Source organism: Loxodonta africana, chromosome 6, assembly GCF_030014295.1.
Source record: "Loxodonta africana isolate mLoxAfr1 chromosome 6, mLoxAfr1.hap2, whole genome shotgun sequence".
NCBI lineage: Eukaryota > Metazoa > Chordata > Mammalia > Proboscidea > Elephantidae > Loxodonta > Loxodonta africana.
The window spans coordinates 113063564-113084246 of record NC_087347.1 but is presented as its reverse complement, the minus strand read 5'-3'; the positions used below and the strand labels follow the sequence as shown (position 1 = coordinate 113084246).

The window sequence follows — 20683 nt, the reverse complement described above, 5'->3', positions numbered from 1 at the left end:
TAGAGACACACAGGTGAAAGAGAAGGTACAATCCTTGCACTGTAGAACCTTTACTATCCTTGGTGAAAGAAGGTATACATGCTTAGAACAAATCAGACCTAGCTGTGAAACTCTTGGTAATAGCCTTAACCTCTCCAAATCTGTATTTCTTCATCTGTAAAATGTATGTAGAGACATGGGCCTGGAGGATAGGACATAACAATACCTGCCTTGGAGAGCTGTTAAGATTAAGTAAATGCACACAGCATCACACTTGGCACATCAGAGGTGCTCAACTGCTATTTTTCATTCCCTTAAAAAGTGAGATTTAAAAAATGAGAAGATGGAACTCAAACCAAACATTCACCTCAGTATGACTGGGTCATACTACTCTTTCTTCTGAAAGGCAAATGTTCTGAAATGAAGAAGGCATTTGTGAGTGGATTTTTTTTTTTTTTGTAGATTCTTGCCTGTGTGAGCAGATTGCTAACTATCTCTAAACCTGTGAGGGAACTCATATATTATGCACCTGTAGGCTGCAATACACATTCAATTAATTCTCTGTCAAATTGTGTTTTAAAAGTATAGTAAAACACCCATTATCTAAGCCTATATTTACCCAGTATGTATTAGCACTTGACACACACACACACACACACACACACACACTCAGACACACACTTGCATTTACATAATTTTCAAGCCTTGGTGATTCAAAGGCTCATACAAATTTTTGTCATAATCTTTATCCCCTGCCTTCCAGAAATCATTTTTATGTTTTGACTAGGCATAAACTACTGCAGTCTCTTGGGTAAGACTTATAAACTGCCCAGGCAGGGAATTTGAATAATGACTCTAATTCTTATTGCTCCTTCAAGACCTTTCCCTTAGGTTGAACGCCCTTCTGTATGTTTCCATCCATCCTGTGTAAATCACATCCAAAACTGTATTTAATTATTTACGTATCTGTTTCTCCCAATAGATCACGGACTTCTCGAGAGCAGGGGTGTTGTACACATTTCTATATCTATACCATCCTGCACGATACCTGATCATAGAGGGTGCTCAGTAAATGTTCAGTTCATTTGAGCTTTGGCCATTACACTGAATTAGACATCTCAGTTTTCTCCCCTTTTGCCTGCTGCTAAAGAGGATCATCACTACTCCATACAAATAAAGCTAACACCTTGAGTTAGACATCACTGAGTACAAGTCAAATGATTCACACAACCTTGAGTGTGCTAGAACATTTGTTTATTAGGTAGAAATGGTATTTAGAATAGCATTCAGGTTGATGACATCATTTTTTTCTTTCAACCCTCCAAATGGACTATTGATTAGATTCATCTTGTCTCCAGAAGATCACATTTCAGAGCTTGGTGGTCAGCATGCTGGAACACTCTACTCTGTGGGACAACCTTAGGATAGAATCCTTTAGGCTTTTCAGTAATGTAAGCCCATAGGATAAGGTCCAGGCCAGTAGCACCTCCTTCTCAGCTCTGCCCTATTATCAGCTTTATGGTGAGATTCTAGAGTCTTGTCTCTGAAGAAGATTGAAGATGGTTTGACCCCTCTTTCCATCTGCTTTCCTTGCAGAACGCAAGGAGGTTTTGACAAGGATGAGTGTGAGTTAATGTTTGCTGACAGAATTATGAGGAGCGATTTCTAAGTGGCTGGACTTGGTGGGCTGAGATTAGGGTCTGTTTTAATTTTAATGCAGCATACTATGGCCTGGGTAGGAAACTGTTTCCTGGTGGTTGGCCACCTGAGACAGCCATGTCTATGAAAGCCTCATTCAATGCACTCTGTCAACCACCCAGCCAAGATTATAACATTTACCATGAATTGTTATCCGTGATTATAACATCCCTCCTTTCCAACCCAGGCCCTTCACTGCTCTCAGTGTAAGGTTTAAGATATTGAGCTGTTAACTGTTGTCAAGTCGATTCTGTCTCATGGTCACCTTACGCACAACAGAATGGAACTTTGCCTGGTACTGAGTCATCCTCACCATCACTGGCATTTTCAAGTACATTGTTGTGGCTATTGTGCCAATCCATCTCACCAAGGGTCTCCCTTGCCATCATGGGCCCTCTTCTTCACCAAATACAATGTGCCCTCCAGTGATTGGTCTTTCCTGATGATGCAAGTGAGTCAGACAGTGTTCTGTTGTGACCCATAAGGTTTTGGCTTATTTTCAGAAATAGATTGACATGCCTTTCTTGTCTGTCTTAGTCTGAAAGCTCTGCTGACCCTTCTGCTACCTGAAATATGGGTGGCATAGCTTGCAATATCATAGGAACATGCAAGCTACCACAGTATGACAAAATGACAGATGTGTGGTGGCTTAAGACATTAGTTACGTGTAAAAAAAGTTTTTTTTTTCAGTATAAAAACCTAAACCAAACCCACTGCTATTGATGCGATTCCGACTCATAGCAACCCTACAGTATAGCCAGTATAGTCTCTTCTAAAAGCACTTCAAGAGGCTCCCACACGTGAACATTAGTTACTTCTGTAAAAAATAAAAAATAACAAAAAATGATTGATTTGCTTATTTTTCCAACAAACATACAGCAGCTATTGTGTAGCCAGGCTTTGTTAGAGAATAGGGATGTAGAGATAAAAGACACAAGAAATTATGAACTGGTGTTTGAGATAGACAATTACAGTGAAATTTGACAAATGTTCTGATAGAATAGAGGGTGCAGTGAGGAGAGGGTACTTAAGTCAAGTTTTTGGGTAGGCTTCTGAAAGGAGGAAATTTCAGAGCTGATATTGAAAGATGAGTAGAAGTTAGGCAAAGATGGGGGGAAGGATACTCCATGCAGAAAGAGCTGCTCACATTAATGTAGCCAGCAATCGTCGAGCATCTGGTATATCAGTTACCCTTCCAAGCGCTGGAGATATGGTACTACCATATATCTGTTGCCATTGAGTAGATTCTGACTCATAAAGCTTATGTTTTAGTTGGGAGCAAGGTAGGAGACAGCAAATAAATATTTAAATAAATACTGGTAAGATTTTGGATAAAGGTATGTGAAGAAAATAAAATATGGCATGTAGGTGGCATGGCAGGGAAGAGGACTGGCACTTTAGCTAGAAAGAATTAGGAAGGTTTTTGTCCTAGTTTCTGTCATGGATTGAATTGTGTCCTTCAAAAATATGTGTCAGTTTGGCTAGGCCATGGTTCCCAGTATTGTGTGATTGTCCACCGTTTTGTCATCTGGTGTGATTTTTCCAGGTGTTGTAAATCCTACCACTATGATGTTAATGAGGTGGGATTAGTGGCAGTTATGTTAATGAGGCAGGACTCAATCTACAAGATTAGGTTGTGTCTGAAGTCAATCTCTTTTGAGATATAAAAGAAAGAAGTGAGCAGAGAGAGGGGGAACTTAAACCATCAAGAAAGTAGTGCCAGGAGAAGAGCGTGGCCTTTGAACCCGGGGTCCCTGCGCAGAGAAGCTCCTTGCCTGGGGAAGATTGATGACAAGGACCTTCTTCCAGAGCTGACAGAGAGAGACAGCCTTCCCCTGGAGCTGGTGCCCTGAATTTGGACTTCTAGAATCCTAGACTATGAGAGAATAAACTTCTGTTTGTTAATCACCACTTGTGGTATTTCCGATAGAGCAGCATTAGATAACTAAGACAGTTTTCTATGGCTTCCATAAAAAAATAAGGAGTCCCTGGATGGCACAAACCATTAAACACTCCATTATTAACGGAAAGATTGGTAGTTTGAACCTACCCACAGGTGCCTTGGAAGAAAGGTGTGGTGATCTACTTCCAAAAGATCACAGCCTTAAAAAGCCCTATGGAGCACAGTTCTACGCTGCACATGTGGGGTCTCCATGAGTTGGGATTGACTTGAAGGCAATTGGTTTGGTTTTTTTTTTCGTTGCCATAAAAACATACCACAAAGTTGGTTGTTTTAAAGAACAGAAATTAAATTTCTCACAGTTCTGGAGACCAGAAGTCTAAATCAGGGCATTGGCCATGCTGATTCCCTCTGAGAGCTTTGAGAGAGGAACTGCCCTTGCCTATCTCCCAGCTTCTGGAGGCTGCTGGCAATCCTTGGTGTTCCTTTACTGCTTGTTGTTGTATCTTCACAGGGTATCTGTCTTTCCCAGACATGGCACAGTTTCCCTGTCTGTTCTACTCTTTTATAAGACACCAGTCAGAGGGGGGTAGGATTAAAAACCACCCCACTCTGGTGTGAGCTCCTTTGATTTAACTGATAACGAAAGAAAAACCCTATTTCCAAATAAGGTCACGTTCACAGGTATGGGGGATTAGGATTTCAACGTATCTTTTTGGGAAACACAATTCAACATATAACAGTTGCTTGGAGATAACCTGAATGATGAAAAGTGGGCCTGTAGGAAGCATATTCCAGGTGAGTAAATAGCAACTGCATGTTTGAAAGGGGGGCCGGGGAAGAAAGCCTGTGAAAAGGAGTATGTGGACTAAGGGTGGGATGCGGCTACAGGGGACAGCAGCTTAGGAGATAAGATTAAAGAGGTAGGTCTGGTCATAACAGGCCTTGTGGGCCGTGGTCAGACATGGGACTTTATTCTAATGTCAATGAGAAACTCTGGAAGATTTAATCAGAGGAGTGACAGGATCTGATGCATTTTTTTTTTTTATCACTCTGGCTGCCACATGGAGAAAGAAATAGGACATCGGGGGCAGGAGCAGACACAGAGAGGTCAGTAGGAAGGCCACGCAGTGATCCAGGCCAGATGTGATGGTGGCTGGGATCAGAATTTTAGCAATGGAGAAGGGAAATAGGCTAGGTTCAGGATGCTTTTTAGAGGCAGTGTCAGTAATACTCAATGGTTTGCATACACCCATTGCCCTTGTGTCAATTTTTAGCAACCCTATAGGACGGAGTAGAACTGCCCCATAGGGTTTTCCGAGGAGCAACTGGTGGATTTGAACTGCTGATCTTTTTGTTAGTAACTGAGCTCTTAACCACCATGCCACCAGGGCTACGGTTTGCGTATAGGGAGTAAATAAAGACAGGGATCAGAGATGGTAGCTCGGTTTTTGGCAAAAGTACAAAAACAGGCAAAAGAAAGGGCCATCAGGGATCAGGAAGCAGTTATCTATGGCACTGAAGAAGACGTCTTCTCTGGAATCAGAAAACATGTTTTAATCCTGACTTTGCCACTTTCCAGCTGTGTGACCCTCACATAAGTAACTTAACGTCTCTGAGAATTGGTGTCCTCTTGGTGATGCTGTTTATGTTCGCTCAGTTTTGTTGTGGGAGTTTAGTAAGCTAATGTAGGTCAGCTCCAGTGGTATTTGGCATGTAGATTGTTCTTATGGGTCTAAAACTTCCCTGTGTTTTGTTCTCACAAAGGGCTTGCGTGTTAAGACACAAACATGAATGCATTATATCCAGGCTTTTCAAAGTCTCCACATTTATAAGAGTTTTGGATTGAGATCAGTGAAGGAGAAATCAGTTCACTAGACTTGCTGGTCATTTGTTTGGAGCATCCTTTCTGTTCGTATGATTGAACAATTTCCGGCATTCTTCCCTTCTCCCCTTGCCCACCTTTATTTCTTTGGTTGGTAATGATTGACCTTACCCAGAATTAAAACGGTGTGCATTGAAGACTCATAGGTGTGTTCCTGTATGAGCTCAGGCTATGAGGCCTGTGCTGAGCACTTCTCAGCATCTCTGGTATTAAGGCTAATTCACAAAGGAGAAGTAGTCATGTTTTCATTTTCTCTTTTCGCTAATGGTTAAGAAGCGTATAAAGGCAGTGCAGTGAGCAGAAATGAGAAGACTAAGTAGCTACGAACAGAATGGGAGGTGGCTGCTAAAAGGGCTGTTGGTAGGCTCTGAAAATGTTGCTCTCCAGACAATTGAAAAAAAACCAAGCCCGTTGCCACTGAGTCTATTCTAGCTCGTAGCAACCAAATAGGACAGAGTAGAACTCCCCCATAGGGTTTTCCAAGGAGCACCTGGTAGATTCCAACAGCCAACCTTTTGGTTAGCAGCCGTAGCTCTTAACTACTGCACCACCAGGTTTTTCTCCAGACAATGAAAGTCAACAAAATTGAGGTCCCACTGTGTACATGCACTGGGTGAAGGGAGGGATGCAAATTAGGTGGTTGAATAGTCACATTGTCACCTTCTATTTAGGAGACCTGGGTTCGATTCCCAGCCAATGCACCTCCTACATGGCCACCACGTCTGTCAGTGGAGGCTATGTGTTGCTATGACGCTGAACAGATTTCAGCGGAGCGTCCAGACTAAGATGGACTAGGAAAAAAGGGTTGGTGATCTACTTCTGAAAATCAGCCAATGAAAACCCTATGGATCACAACAGTCCAGCTGATCATGGGAATGGTACAGGACCAGGTAGCATTTTGTTCTGTTGTGCATGGTGTTGCCATGAGCCCGGGGCTGACTAGATGGCAGCTAACAACAACAACAGATTGCAAAGGAGTTTGCCATGGCAAGGGTGGGCACAGACCAACATGTAGAGGGTAAAACACAAGGTAGACTGAAATTAGGGCTCAAATAACAGGGGCAGCAGAAGCTGTAGAGGTACAGAGGAGAAAACAATTCATTCCAACCTGGTGATAGGTATGGTGGGCTTCCTGGCCCATGGAGTGAGGTGGCTACAGTGGGTGTGCCAACTCACAGAGCAAGAGAGTTGAACGCCTTCTGGCTGAGGCTTATTGTGTTCAGTGCCCCTGGGCACTTACTGGTGGAGCTAAAGAGCGTTGTAACACTTGCTTAAGCAAGACAGAGGCCAGACTTGGGGGCCTAGGGCCAGAGAGAGGCCTACCTGTGAAAACAGCTAAGAAGGGGCTGTCCTGATTGACATGAACCTCCTTCCAGAGCTGACAGAGAGAGAAAGCCTTCCCTACCAGCTGGCACGCTGAATTTGGACTTCTAGCCTCATAAACTGTGAGAAAATAAATTTCTGTTTGTTAAAGACATCCAATTGTGGTATTTCTGTTATAGAAGCACTAGATCACTAAGGTATTGAATAAGTCAACATAGGGAACAAAACAGAGAAACAGCTCTACATTTTAGGTTATTGTTGTTAGTTGCCTTTCCAGTCAACTCCAACTCATGATGACCTTATGTATAATAGAATGAAACATTGCCCAGTTCTGTGTCACCTTCGTGATTGTTGGTATGTTTGAGTTCATTGTTGTGGCTGTTGTGTAGTGCCTTCCAACCTAGGGGGCTCATCTTTCAGCACTATATTGGACAATATTCTGTTGGATCCGTAGGGTTTTCATTGGTTGATTTTCTGAGTTCCTGGGTGGTGCAAATGGTTAATGAGCTTGGCTACTAATCAAAAGTTTGGAAGTTCGAGTATATCCAGAGGTACCTTGGAAGAAAGACCATCTGGTAATCTACTTCCACAAAGCCAGCCACTGAAAAAAATCAACCATGTAACGCAGCTCTACTCTGACACATATGATTGAAGTCACCTTGATGGCAAATTGTTTTAACTGGTTAATTTTTGGAAGTTGATCTCCGGGCCTTTCTTCCTACTCTGTCTTAGTGTGAAAGCTCCACTGAAACCTGTCCATCATGGGTGCCCCTGCTAGTGTTTGAAATACCAGTGGTACAGTTTTCAGCATCATAACAACATGCAAGCCACCATAGTATGACAAACTGACGGATAAGTGATGGTACCTTTAGGTAGAGAACATTTAACCGTGGGGACCTGAGGGGCTGGTGCTTAGACTGAAGGAATTTAATAGTTTCAGGTGATGAGGAAGAGGAAGTGCAGAATGAAATGTGTAAGGCTCAGATGACACTAAGCTCATCTAAGCAATGAAAAACAAGCCAATAAGAAGAGCCCTAGGGGTATCTTACATGGCAAGGCATTGACAGGTGAATGTCAGTGTGGACAGTGCTAATGGTGTCACTGATTAGAATAGCAGCTACCCTTTGATGAGGTCTGCTATTGGCTGGAGTCTTCCACATGTTTCCTCTTTTCATTGTGCCAATCCTGTGACATGTTATTTATTTATCTTTTAAGAGATGAAGTTGAAGCTCAGAGACTGAGTAACCTGTCCCAGCTCATAAACTCTAGTAAGTGGATGAGTTGGGATTAGAACCAGCATCTGTCTGGCTCTAAAGCCGAGGTTTTTCCCACTGTGGGAAAAGCTATCCCTCGCTGTGGGCAGAGACTGATGAAATGACTGCTCAAGACTGAAATTAGTAAAGCATTATAGCATAGACACATTTCCTGAAGACTTTGGTCCAAGGCACCTCAGAGGGACCTGAGAAATATTGGATACCATAGTGAAGGTTATTAGGAAAAATAAACAAAAAGAAAACGTCATTGTGCTCACAGAAAGCTTGAAGAGGAATGATTATGAACACAATGCTAGTACAAACACTCGAGGGGGGAGGACGTGTAATAGCACCCGCACTGGCATGTTTCTTGCCATCCTGTAGGTGCAGAAGCAACATATTATTAAAAATAGTCCTGAAGCTCACAGTACATCAGCTTTAATGCCACTTCGCTTCCTTTTAGGTCACCCAGGCTAACACAACAGTAAAAGAAAACTTGCCGATTTGTTAAAAAGTGCACAGCAGAAGACATTTACCCTCGGATGCTTTTAAAAACAGAGATATTTGTATTTGCATGCTATTAGTTATAGAATAATGTCTACTAGGGCTTTTTTTTTTTTCTTCCATCAGGGGAGTCAAATTTTTGTGGTATCAGTCTCCTGCCATACCATTTTTAAAGGCAAGCCATCAAATGTTTTCCTAAACTGTGGCAGCGAGGAGGGAAACTTTATTAGGGGAAGGTAATGCAGTTTGAAAGAGTTCTGTAAACTCCAAATTTGTTTAGGACATTTAATCCTGGACTTTATAAGGCAACCACGTCTTTCTTTGCAAATACGTACATGGCTCTCCAATTCACGCGTAGGGCAGAAAGAGTGTGAACGTGGGTGGCTGGGCTGTACTGATCTCATGGCAGGGTGGAAAACTTGGGGACGGGAAAGTGGGAATAAAGTTCATCCCTGTTCTGCTGTGACCCGCAAAGCTGCAGAACTGAGAACAGAGAAGGCAAGATCAGCCAGACAAAGACATCTATTTGTCACTCATGTGTGCGACAGAAGCAGGCATGGAAGCTACGTGTGTCTGAGCCCAATTTCTTGCTGAAAGTCTCCCTCCTCCTTACCTACCTTGACCTCATTTGAGATTAGCAACAACTAGCCTGGTGATTTTGACTTGTTCTTCCCCCAACTCTGAAACAACCACACACACACACACACACACATACACACACAATTCCCCAAACATTATAAAAGTAATAGATGTCCATCATAGATAGAAAACTTGGAAAATACAGAAGAGCAGAGCAAAGGAAGAAAACAAGTAGTCATAGTCTTAACACCCAGAAAAAGCAATTGTGTTGATTTTCTTTCATTTTTTTTGTTGTGCGTATTTTTTGAAAAAGCGTAATTGTGACCATACCGTGTACACAAAATTGTTTATGCAGATTTAAAACTCTATTTTTGAGGTTAAGAAAGTGATACATGTGCTTTGCAGAAAACTTGGAGAATAAAAAAGCATCAAGAAAAAATAATTACACAGAATTTTACCATCCAAAGATACATGCTGGCGTTCCATTTTATTGTATTATCATATAGTCTTTTTTCCATGCATTTTTGATATATTTGTTTCAAGGTTTAAAATTAGTAAATGCAGGGACGTTTGTAACTGTTAGGTGGAAGGCGACAAAAAGAGGGATTGAGGAGGATGATGTCTGCCGTAGGCTAGTCTTCACCAATTAAAAACAAAAGAAAACTTCAAGACTCAGGTCATTCAATATGGGTCTTTAAGCTGCATAAAATCATTACTGGAGTTCTTTGGCAATGAAAATGTCTATTATGCTGCTCTGTACAGCTATATTTTTATGGAAGAAGAAAGAAACAAAAATTACTTTAGATTAGTGATTCTCCCGGCACAGCAGCTTAACCATGTAAATAGCTTAGCTATTATTAAGGCCAGAATAGCATAGGCTATTTTAAGTGGTAATCAAACAAGTCAAAAGCTTTTATCTGGGCTCGGGATAAAGAATAGGACTCAAGAAACATGTTTTTTTGGTATTGGTATGGTATAGAAAGCAGATGAGGGAAGCATTTCAGGGCCAAGCTATACCCTGGGGTGTGGAATCCATCTGGAGAAAGAAAATCCAACAGACATTCCTAAATTTGAGGTCCAAACGTGTAAGGGGCAACTGGTAAATCATACTATACACAATTGACCCATTTTTGGACTCTTAAGTTTAATTCTTCTCTTGGTTCCTGAAGTATGTTGTTAAGTAACTTTCCACAGAAATATATGTGGTAGCTTATCTTACAATCAATGCCCATGGAAGCAGCAGTCAAGAAATAAAAGAACATTGCATTTGGCAAACCTGCTGCAAAAGACCTCATTAAAGCGTTAAAAAGCAAAGATTCACTTTGAAGACTAAAGTACGCCTGACCCAAGCCATGACTTTTTCAGCCACCTCATATGCATGCGAAAGTTGGACAATGAGTAAGAAAGACAGAAGAAGAGTTGATGCCTTTGAATTATGGTATTGACAAAGAATATTGAAATATACCATGAATTTCCAGAAAAATGAACAAATCTGTCTTGGAAGAAGTAGAGCCAGAATGTCCCTTAGAAGTGAGGATGGTAATGCTTCATATCACGTACTTTGGACATGTTATCAGGAGGATCCCATCCCTGGAGAAGGACATCAGAATTGGTAGAGGAGAGGGTCAGTGAAAGAGAGGAAGACCCTCAACAAGGTGGATTGACACAGTGGCTGCAATGATGGTCTCAAACATAGCAACGATTGTCTCAAACATAGCAACGATTGTAAGGATGGTGTTGTACATAGGGTCACTATGAGTTGGAACTGAATCGATGGCACCTAACAACAACAATCTTACCTTTATACCTGGAAGACAACTTGGATGGATATAAAATTCCTGGCTAAAAATCTCCACCTTTAAAATGGTAATTATAAAACAGTTAAAAAAGTAGAATGCTAATATTAATGTTAACAATAACCCTACTGAGTAAATTTAAGATTTCTTCGCATTTTTTGCTTTTAGAAAATATACTCCTAAAGATGTATAAGGAGCCCTGGTGGTCCAAAGGTTAAGAGCTCAGCTGCTAACCGGAAGGTTGGTAGTTTGAACCTACCCAGTGTCTATGAGAGAGAAAGACCTAGTGATCTGCTTCTGGACAGATTACACTTTGGGGGCAGTTCTACTTTGTCATATGGGGCCACTGTGAGTTGAAAATTGACTCGATGGCACAAAACAACAAGGATATATAGTCATAGTTTTGTGTTCAAAGATGTTAAATACTTATTTTCTCTGTGTTGTTATCAATTTTATATACAGCTAGACTCACTGACTTTTAATTGTGCATGATTTAAAAAAATTTTTTTTATGTGCTTTAAGTGAAAGTTTACAAATCAAGTCAGTCCCTCATACAAAAACTTATATACACCTTGCTATATACTCCTAATTGCTCTCCCCCTAATGAGACAGCACACTCCTTCCCTACACTGTCTCTTTTCATGTCCATTCCGCCAGCTTCTGACCTCCTGTGCCCTCTCATCTCCCCTCCAGATAGGAGATGCGAACAAAGTCTCATGTGTCTACTTGATCCGAGAAGGTCATTCTTGACCAGCATCATTTTCTATCCCATTGTCCAGTCCAATCCCTGTCTGAAGAGATGGCTTTGGGAATGGTTCCTGTCTTGGGATAACAGAAGGTCTGGGGCCCATGACCACTGGAGTCCTTCTAGTCTCAGTCAGACCATTAAGTCTGGTCTTATGAGAATCTGGGGTCTGCATCCCACTGCTCTCCTGCTCCCTCAGGGGTTCTCTGTTGTGTTCTCTGTCAGGGCAGTCATCGGTTGTAGCTGGGCACCATCTAGCTCTTCTGGTCTCAGGCTGAGGTAATCTCTGGCTTATGTGGCCCTTTCTGTCTCTTGGGCTTCTATCTTTGGTGTTCTTCATTCTCGTTTGCTCCAGGTGGATTGACACCAATTGATGACACAAATTAGATGGCCGCTTGATAGTGCTTAAGACCTCAGATGCCACTCTTCAAAGTGGGATGCAGAATGTTTTCTTAATAGATTTTATCATGCCAATTGGCATAGATGTCCCCTGAAACCATGGTCCCCAAACTCCCACCCCTGCTACACTGGCCTTCGAAGCATTCAGTTTATTCAGGAAACTTCTTTCCTTTTGCTTTAGTCCAGTTGTGCTGACCTTGCCTGTATTGTGTGTTGTCTTTCCCTTCACCTAAAGTAGTTCTTATCTACTATCTGATTAGTGAATATCCCTATCCCAGCCTTCCTCCCTCCCCCTTCTCGTAATCATCAAAGAATACTTTCTTCTCTGTTTAAACTATTTCTCGAGTTCCTATAATAGTGGTCTTATACAATATTTGTCCTTTTGCAACTGACTAATTTCACTCAGCATAATGCCTTCCAGATTCCTCCATGTTTTGAAATGTTTCACAGATTCATCACTGTTCTTTATCGATGTGTACTTTATCGATGTGTAATATTCCGTTGTGTGAATATACCATAATTTATTTATCCATTCATCTGTTGACTGGCACCTAGGTTCCTTCCATCTTTTTGCTACTGTAAACAGTGCTGCAATGAACATGGGTGTGCATATAACTGTTTGTGAAAAGGCTCTTATTTCTCTAGGATATATTCCAAGGAGTGGGATTGCTGGATCCTATGGTAGTTCTATTTCTAGCTTTAAGGAAGCGCCAAATCGATTTCCAAAGCGATTGTACTATTTGACATTCCCACCAGCAGTGTTCCAGTCTCTCCACAGCCTATCCAACATTTATTATTTTGTGTTTTTGGATTAATGCAAGCCTTGTTGGAGTGAGATGGAATTGCGTTGTGGTTTTGATTTGCATTTCTCACATGGCTAATGATCGTGAGCATTTCCTCGTTATCTGTTAGCTACCGGAATGTCTTTTTTAGCGAAGTGTCTGTTCATATCTTTTGCCCATTTGTTAATTGGGTTGTCTTTTTGTAGTTGAGTTTTTGCAGTATCATGCAGATTTTAGAGATCAGGTGCTGATGTGAAAAATCATAGCTAAAAACTTTTTCCCAATCTGACTAATCTTTTTTGGTGAAGTCTTTGGATGAGCGTAGGTGTTTGATTTTTAGGAGGTTCCAGTTATCTAGTTTTTCTTCTACATTCTTAATAATGTTTTGTATATTGTTTATGCCATGTATTAGGGCTTCTAGCATTGTCCTACTTTTTCTTCCATGATCTTTATCATTTTAGATTTTATATTTAGTCTTTGATCCATTTTGAGTTCGTTTTTGTGCATGTTGTGAGCTATGGGTCTTGTTTCCTTTTTTCACAGATGGATGTCCAGTTTTGCCAGCACCGTTTGTTAAAGAGACTGTCTTTTCCCCTTTTAACAGATTTTGGGACTTTGTCAAATATCAACTGCCCATATGTGGATGGGTTTATGTCTGGATTCTCAATTCTGTTCCATTGGTCTATGTATCTGTTGTACCAGTACCAGGCTGTTTTGACTACTGTGGCAGTATAATAGGTTCTAAAATCAGGCAGAGTGAAGCTTCCCACTTTGTTCTTCTTTTTCAGTAATGCTTTACTTATCCGGGGCCTCTTTCCCTTCCATATGAAGTTGGTGATTTGTTTCTCCATCACATTAAAAAATGTCATTGGAATTTGGGCTGAAATTGCGTTCTATCTATAGATCGCTTTTGGTAGAATAGACATTTTTACAATGTTATGTCTTCCTATCCATGAGCAAGGTGTATTTTTCCACTTATGTAGGTCTCTTGCAGAAGTAATTTGTAGGTTTCTTTGTATAAGTCTTTTACGTCTCTGGTGAGATTTATTCCTAAGTATTTTATCTTCTTGGGGGCAACTGTAAATGGCATTGCTTTGGTGATTTCCTCTTTGAAGTTCTTTTTGTTGACGTAGAGGAATCCAACTGATTTTTTTTATGTTTATCTTGTATCCTTATACTCGGTTGAACTCTTCTATTAGTTTCTGTAGTTTTCTTGAGGATTGTTTAGGGTTTTCTGTGTATAAGATCATGTTGTCTGCAAATAGAGATACTTTTACTTCTTCCTTGCCCATCTGCATGCCCTTTATTTCTTTATCTAGCCTAATTGCTCTGGCTAGGACCTCCAGCACAATGTGAATAAGAGTGGTGATAAAGGGCATCCTTGTCTGGTTCCCGATCTCAAGGAGAATGCTTTCAGACTCTCTCCATTTAAGGTGATGTTGGCTATTGTCTTTGTAAAAATGCCCTTTGTTATGTTGAGGAATTTTCCCTCTGTTCCTATTTTGCTGAGAGTTTTTATCATGAATGGGTGTTGAACTTTGTCAAATGCCTTTTCTGCATCAATGGATAAAATCATGTGATTCTTTGTTTTATTTATGTGATGGATTACATTAATTGTTTTTCTAATGTTGAACCATCCCTCCATACCTGGTATGAATCCCACTTGGTCATGGTGAATTATTTTTTTGATATGTTGTTGAATTCTATTGGCTAGAATTTTGTTGAGGATTTTTGCATCTAAGTTAATGAGGGATACAGGTCGGCAATTTTCTTTTTTTTGTGGTGTCTTTACCTGGTTTGGTATCAGGAATATGCAGACTTCATAGAATGAGTTTGGGAGTATTCCATCCTTTTCTATGCTCTGAAATACCTTTAGTAGTAGTGGTGTTAACTCTTCTCTGAAAGTTTGGTAGAATTCTGCAGGGAAGACATCTGGGCCAGGGTTTTTTTTTTTTTTTGTTGGGAGTTTTTTGATTACCTTTCCAATCTCTTCTTTTGTTATGTTCTACCTCTGTTTGTGTTAGTTTAGGTAGGTAGTGTGTTTCTTGGAATTCACCCATTTCTTCTAGGTTTTCAAATTTGTTAGAGTGCAATTTTTTTTTATAGTAATCGGATATGATTCTTTTAATTTCAGTTGGGTCTGTTGTAATATCGCCCATCTCATTTCTTATTTGGGTTATTTGCTTCCTCTCCTGTTTTTCTTTTGTCAGTTTGGCCAGTGGTTTATCAATTTTGTTAATTTTTTCAAAGAACCAGCTTTTGATCTTGTTAATTCTTTCAACTGTTTTTCTGTTTTCTATTTAGTTTAATTCTTCTCTAATTTTTATTATTTGCTTTCTTCTGGTACCTGAGGATTTCTTTTGTTGCTCTCTTTCTATTTGTTCAAGTTGTAGGGATAATTCTTTGATTTTGGCCCTTTCTTCTTTTTGGATGTGTGCAGTTATTGATATAAATTGGCCTCTGAGCACTGTTTTTGCTGTGTCCCAAAGGTTCTGATAGGAAGTGTTTTCATTCTCATTGGATTCTCTGAATTTCTTTATTCCATCCTTAATGTCTTCTATAACCCAGTCTTTTTTGAGCAAAAGGTATTGTTCAATTTCCAAGTGTTTCATTTCTTTTCCCCGCTTTTTCTGTTATTGATTTCTACTTTTATGGCCTTATGGTTAGAGAAGTTGCTTTGTAATATTTCAATGTTTTGAATTCTGCTAAGGCTTTCTTTATGACCTAATATGTGGTCTATTCTAGAGAATGTTCCATGTGCACTAGAAAAGAAAGTAGACTTGACTGCTGTTGGGTGGAGTGTTCTGTATATGTTTATAAGGTCAGGTTGGTTGATAGTGGCATTTAGATATTCCATGTCTTTATTGAGCTCCTTTGTGGATGTCCTGTCCTTCACCGAAAGTGGTGTGTTGAAGTTTCCTACTATTATTGTATGCTGTCTATCTCACTTTTCAATGCTGATGGAGTTTGTTTTATGTATCTTGCAGCCCTGTCATTGGGTGCATAAATATTTAATATGGTTATATCTCCCCTCCTGGTGTCTTGTCCCTTTAATCACTATATAGTGTCCTTCGTTATCCTTTGTGGTGAATTCAACTTTAAAGTCTGTTTTGTCAGAAATTAATATTGCCACTCCTGTTCTTTTTTGATTGTTGTTTGCTTGATATATATTTTTTCCATCCTTTGAGTTTTAGTTTGTTTGTGTCTCTAAATCTAAGGTGTGTCTCTTGTAGGCAGCATATAGACAGATCGTGTTTTTTAATCCATTTTGCCATTCTCTGTCTCTTCATTGGTGCATTTAGTCCATTTACATTCAGCGTAATTATGGATAGGTAAAAAAAAAAAAATTTTTTTTTCTATGAATTTAGTGCTGTCATTTTGATGTCTTTTTTTGTGTGTTGTTGACAGTTTCTTTTTCCGACTTAATTTTTTGTGCTGAATAGTTTGTCTTTATATATCATCTTTTCCTCTTATTCATTGTTGTTGATTTTGTTTCGCCTGAGTCTCTGTTTTTTTTCTTGTATTTTGTTTTGATATGTAGAATTGTTTGTCTCCTTCGTGGTTACCTTAATATTTACCCCTATTTTTCTGAATTAAAACCTAAATTTTATTTCTTTGTATCACCTTGTCTTCCTCTCCATATGAAAGATCTATGACTACATTTCTTAGTCCCTCTTTATTGTTTTAGTGTTGTCTTCTTTTACATAATTATATTGCCGTCTCCCAGTTTTGAGCGTTTTTTTACCTTGATTTATTTTTGTGAGTTCCCTCTCTCGGTTGACATCACACTCTGTCCATTGTTCTAGTCTTGGGTTAATACCTGATACTATTGGTTTTCTAATCAAAGAACTCCTTTAGTATTTCTTGTAGTTTTGGTTTGGTTTTTACAAATTCCCTAAACTTCTGTTTTTCTGGAAATGTCCTAATTTTGCCTTCATATTTGAGGGACAGTTTCACTGGATATATGATTCCTGGTTGGCAATTTTTTTCCCTCAATGCTTTATATAAGTCATCCCAGTGCCTTCTTGTCTGCATGATTTCTGCTGAGTAGTCCAAGCTTATTCTTATTGATTCTCCTTCATAGGTGACTTTTGGTTTCTCCTTAGCTGCTCTTAAAATTCTTTATTTTTGGTTTTGGAAAGTTTGATTATAATATGTCCTGGTGACTTTCTTTTAGAATCTACCTTATGTGGAGTTTGATGAGCATCTTGGATAGCTATCTTCTCATTTTTCATGATATTGGGGAAGTTTTCTGCCAACAAATCTTCAAAAATTCTCTCTGTATTTTCTGTTATCCCTCCCTGTTGTGGTACTCCAATCACTCATAGGCTATCTCTCTTGATAGAGTCCCATAGGACTCTTAGATTTTCTTCATTTTTTAAATTCCTTTATCTGGTTTTTCTTGAAATATATTTGTGCCAAGTGCTTTATCTTCAAGTTCACCATTCTGCCTTCCACTTGCTCAATTCTGCTCCTCTGACTTTCTATTGAGTTGTCTAATTCTGTAATTTTATTGTTAATCTGAATTCCTGATTGCTGTCTGTCTATGGATTCTTGCAGATTATTAAATTTTTTCATTATGTTCTTGAATAATCTTTTTAATTTCTTCAATAACTTTATCTGTGTGTTCCTTGGCTTGTTCTGAGTATTGCCTGATCTCCTTCCTAATTTTGTTCCTAATGTCTTGAGGGTTCTGTATATTAATCTTTTGAATTCTGCATCCAGGAATTCCAGGAAGGCACCTTCATCTGGAAGATCTGTTGATTCTTTGTTTTGAGAGCCAGTTGAGGAGATCATGGTCTGTTTCTTTATGTTACTTGATATTGACTGTTGTCTCCGAGCCATCTATAAGTTATTGTATTATTTTATGTTTGTTTACTGTATCCTAGCTTTTTGCTTTGTTTTGTTTTGATATGCCCAGATGGGTTGCTTGAGTGAACTAGCTTGATTATTTTCACCTTTGGAAATCTGATGTCCTGTCACCAGATGGCTAGAGCTGTTATCAGGTATGTCAATCTAGGAGTCCATTCACTTTTCTTGGGTGAGTGCAGCTCAAGTGTTCACATAACTGCTCATCAAGTGTGTGCAGTCTTAGAGGAGCAAGGGTGATTGGTGTAGGTATTGGTATCTGGTTGCAGCACTGTGTCACACTCTGAACAATGTAGGGGGCTGAGAATTGTCCCCCAAGTGTCTCTGAGGAAAGCGTGTCCTTTTTCCCTAGACCGTACAGGTGGGTGGGTTCTGCAGATGGACCATGGGCACCCAATGTTTTTGGTTGTAAGGACCAGGAGGTACCAGTTATCCTTGGACCCTGGTCGCGGGTAGCTTGGTGACCTGCATGGAGCCACCAGTCCTTAGGCTTCTGATGTGGGTAGGTGAGGACCCTGTTAAATCGGCAACGAAATGTCAACCATCAAACACCCACCTCTCCACCACACAGCTGAAATAGTTGTAGTCTGCCAACAGGGACCTAGTCTCCTGAAATAGGCCCACACAAGACCATGCCATGAGGAAAGATATTCAGAGTCCATGGACCATTTATGCCTGGATAGGGGCTGCTTCCGTCTTGAGCTCTCCAGTTTAGTGGAGCTGGCAAATTATCTTTTCCCAAGTGTGAATTTATTACTTCTCCAAGACCGGGAGGATGGCTCCAGGTGCTCAAATGGGCTTATCTCAGCCCCAGCAAAATCAACAGCCACTGAAGCCAGTTTGGGGGTGGGGTACAGGGTAAAATATACCCAAATACTTAGCTTTTCCCGAGAGCACCGTTCTTCTCTGGTTCCAGAGGTGTGAGTAGGCTGTGTGGCTGGCTGCTTCTCCCTGTGGAAACTGTGGCTGAATACTACTACCAGTCTGCTGCAGCCACTCCCAGGAATGGTGCCTGAGGGGTCCCAGTGTTTTAGTTCTGGCAACTCCTCTCCCCTTCTGAACAGCCTCTCCCTCTCCCTGCCACGTAGTCTGTTTTCTAACTTTGCCTTTGATGTTCAGGGCTTCCAGCTTGTCATAAATATAATCATTTCACTCGTTTTTTCCGAATCTCTGTTGTAAGAGGGTTTGCAGGAACCATCTGACTATTCTGCCATCTTGGCCCCACCCTCAATTGCACATGGTTTTAAAACTTTTTTTTTGATTTAATTTAATTTTTAAACATGTAAAATGTTTATATGCTTCAAAAATTATACAGCAAAGTATATTTAGAGAAGTTCCTACCCCTACCTTCTCTATCCTGTTCTCACTCCTCCATCGTAGGCAACCATTACTTAATATTTACATTTCTTTGAAAAATATACAAATTACATGTGTATGTGTGTGCATGTGTATGTAGTCATTCCTTATCTTCATTATATAAAAGATACCAAATTCTGTGTAATGTTTTGTACTTTGATTGTTTTACTTAACAATATATTCTAACAATCACTCTGTATTAATCATTGAGGTTTTGATTCTCCTATATGGCTACATGATTCACCATTGTATATGACAGGCTAGTTAACCAGTCCTATATTGAGAGACATTTGGGTTTCCAGTCTTTTGCTAAAACAAATGATGCAGGTATAAATAACCTTGTACATAGGATGTTTCATATTTCTGGAGGTGTATCTTCAGGGTCTTTGTCATTGTATTTTTGTTCAGGTGGTCTCTCACCTGTGGACAAGCCCATAGTAACATTTCTTAATCAAGCTCCATTTGTTTTATGCTGTTGTTGTTGTTATTAGTTGCTGTCAAGTTGGCTCGAACTCATGGTGACCCCATAAACAACAGAACAAAATGTTCCCTGAGCCCATGCACCTCCATGATTCTTGGTATACTTGAGTCCATTTTTGTAGCCCCTTTGAATTTTGAGTGCCCTCCAACTTAGGGAGTTCATTTTACAGAACTATAGTGAATAATATTCTGTTGTGATTCATAAGTTTTCCATTGGCTAATTTTCAGAAGTAGAACTCCAGGCCTTTCTTTCTAGTCTGTCTTAATCTGGAAGCTCTGCTGAAATCTGTCCACCATGAGTGACCCTGCTGATATTTGAAATTCTGGTGACAAAGCTTCCAGCATCACAGCAACTCACAAGCCACCACGGTATGATAAACTGACAGATGGGTGATGGTATTTGCTTTATATGAAACCAAACCCATTGCGGTTGAGTTGATTCCTACTCATAGCAACCCTATAGGACAGAGTAGAACTGCCGCAGAGGGTTTCCAAAAAGCAGCTGGTGGATTCAAATTGCCAGCCTTTTGGTTAGCAGCCTGAGATCTTAACCATTGACATTAGGCTGATATCAGCTTAGACTTTAGTGTTTTTTACCTTTTTTTTTTTTGTCATAAGTACAAGCAGTTCTCTCTTTTCATACGTAAAACATTCTTGAAAATGTGTACAAAGGTTGAACTTGGAAAGCCAGACAATAGACTTGTTTGATATAAAGGAGGTAGGAGTTCCATTCTCAGAGAGTTAAGAAGGTTATAAAATCCCTAATTACACCTCAGTTATTTAAACACAATCATTTATGATTTATTGCCAACATTTGGTACATGTTCTTTAATTGTGTTCCTTTCCTTCACAATTAATTGAACACAGAATTGACCTGCCTAAGCCCAATGAGAATGTGATTAAGGTGAAAGATGCTCTGTCTTCAGGCTGCTTAATGATTTTCATCTTTGTCTCAACTGTATTATGTTTATATGACCTATGCTGCTTATCACTGTATCAGCACTTTCATTTTTCTGTTTTCTACTCATTTTTATAAAATAATAGGACAAAACAGAATCAAACATCCAAATAATTGCACAAACACTGCTGGATTGAAACAGAACAATTTGCTCTCAGGTAACACCATTGCGTGAGA

General features: G+C 39.9%; 1 long non-coding RNA gene across 4 annotated transcripts in view; it reads left to right on the top strand.

Annotated features, from left to right (window-relative positions):
- Window positions 1-20683, top strand: part of LOC135231554 (uncharacterized) — a 149112-nt gene that overhangs the window by 104026 nt on the left and 24403 nt on the right. The gene's annotated exons all lie outside the window — the stretch shown is intronic.